Source organism: Morus notabilis, unplaced genomic scaffold (genome assembly GCF_000414095.1).
Source record: "Morus notabilis unplaced genomic scaffold, ASM41409v2 Scaffold6521, whole genome shotgun sequence".
NCBI lineage: Eukaryota > Viridiplantae > Streptophyta > Magnoliopsida > Rosales > Moraceae > Morus > Morus notabilis.
The window spans coordinates 1-2,342 of record NW_010357286.1 but is presented as its reverse complement, the minus strand read 5'-3'; the positions used below and the strand labels follow the sequence as shown (position 1 = coordinate 2,342).

Genomic DNA, 2,342 nt, shown 5'->3' with positions numbered 1-2,342 from the left:
TTAGATTTAGGCATATAGAAACTTTTCATTGCCAACAAAGTTTAGAGATATGATTGAGACTATTGGAAGGAATAAAGTAAAAGTGACTATATTTAAATCTTTTTTCTGTTCAAAACCGAAGGAGAATTACTTTAGATTCCTCGTTCAAACTAGTTATGTCACTGTTCCTAATCTGAAAACCATTGTTTCAGTTTGTTAATTGTTGTATAAGATACTATCTGTAACGAAGGTAAGTTTCCATACTATTAAGTGCCTTTTATAGGTAAATGCGGAAATCAAGGGTGCTGGTCGAATTCTTCTTATGGTTTCTTAGTTTTTGTGGCTTCTTTCAATTGTGAATTGGTTTTTTTCCTAGGTTGTTTGGGCTTCCTTTCTATGAATCAATTGTTGGTACCGGATGAATGACTTTTAGCTTTTTGTGTTGGGACTTATTGACTTTTTTAGTGCTAACTACTCATTTTTCCATTTTTTTTTTTCTCATCTTCAGAGAAGATGGCACATGGCACAAGTGATGAATAAGTGGAGGCTCTCATTGCCAAAAGCTTGATGAAAGCTTTATATTAGCTCTGAGGTAATTTTACAGATACAGAGATAAACTTGGATGCTAATGGTTGTTGTTCTGTTATTTGTGTTTTGCATAGAGCAATATTAGAAAACACATTTGTGCATGTGTGTGTCTACTACAATGGATAGTGGTCTGAAACAGTGTAACTTGCTGCGTGGTCTCCGCTAATTCCTTGCTATTTAGTGGGTAGATTTTATTGTAGAGGGGACCAATTTCTTTCATCTTCACTGACTTAGGTTGAGATCAGGACCACATAAGATTGACCACTGTTTTTGCATCTTGATTCCCCTGAGTTGTCACTGTCAATATCTGGTTTATTCTGTCAACATCTGGTTTATTCTCTCCTTTCTCTCGTTAGATATATAGTTGATCTTCTTCTTCTATTTTGCCCCTTTTCTCTGGAAGATCTTAAAATATATATTGTTTTTAATGTTAAACAAGACTATACTGCATGGTTGCTTATAGAGCCCTGCAAGGACTTTAAAGGAATCAATCTCCCGTAGAAACAGTTTCCTTGGCTATCTTAAACAGGGAGGCGGGACAAGTTACCAGCCAATAAAAGAGACCACAGACAGGGGATTGGCCTCCATTTCATGATAAGGAAGCTACAAGTAGTCCTTTTCCAGGTGATTTGGTATGTGTTTGTCATCTTGTTTATTTTCATTTGCAATATTCAGTGTATAACGTTAACTTTGAACTTAGTTTTTCTCTTCTTGTCATTGAACTTTGAACTTAGTTTTTCTCTTCTTGTCATTGAACTTTGAACTTAGTTTTTCTCTTCTTGTCATTGAACTTGAACTTTGTTTTTCTCTTCTTGTCATTGAATTGATAGATTCCAAAATGAATAGCCAAAGAAAATCTCAAGGAAACACGTACAATGTAAGTCCTTTGTACTATTAGATTTATGCATACAAAAATATTGACTTCTCTATTGTAGTTATAACATGCTTGATAGAAAGAGATTACGTGTATCAAACTAATTTTCTTTCTCTGTTCTCTTTTTGGTGTTTCCTAGCATGTGTGGAAAATCTGTTTCTAATATTTGTTTCTCTATATTTTCCCGACTTCTCTTGCCATGGATTTTGTAGAAATTCGGATTAAGTATTTAAAATAGTATCTGGATTGTTAGGGATTTGAAATACATGTAGATCGAAAAATTAGAATTGATGATGTGGAGCCAACAGCCACGGATGATTACAACGATGGGGGTCCCATGATGGAATATCGAAATTGATTTTTAAGTAAATTGATTCTCGAATCTCTCCGTCTCTGAGCGAAATTGTTTGATTTCATGATAGTTTAATAAGAATTTTCTTTTTCCTATCAACTTCACTTTTCTTATCACTAATGGTGACAAAACAACCAGGAATCTAGAGTTTTTGCTTCCTATAGCAATCATGACATTTGAGTGAGTAAAGGAAAGGAACAAGCGGGGTTTTGAGGGTGTACTTTTTTCACTAAACACAAGGGAACAATCCTTATTAACTTTATTTTTTTTTTTCATTTTTATATGTGAAAACTCCCATATTGACGTATATAGACGTATAGACTCTAATAGTACTTTTTTGCAGTTGGGTCTGGCGAATGCCTTGGAAGTATGATCTCCTAAGAAAAGCGGCTTCTTAAGATATAATTATGTACTATATATCAGATTTTATTACTTAAATTGAACTATTATTCAAATATATGTGTACGAAGAATTTAGCCTGGTTAATATTTGCTTTCAAATTTTTCATTTTCTATGTATTTCAAAGGAGTTATGGAGGTTTGTAGGGAA

The 2,342-nt window shown here is 33.7% G+C and overlaps 1 long non-coding RNA gene across 1 annotated transcript; it reads left to right on the top strand.

Moving 5' to 3' along the window:
* The first annotated feature begins 496 nt into the window (after positions 1-496).
* LOC112092288 lies at positions 497-1,441 on the top strand. The gene is made up of 3 exons (XR_002902520.1): positions 497-571; positions 1,097-1,199; positions 1,398-1,441. It is a non-coding gene; the product is annotated as an uncharacterized LOC112092288 (long non-coding RNA).
* The last annotated feature ends 901 nt before the right edge of the window (positions 1,442-2,342 follow it).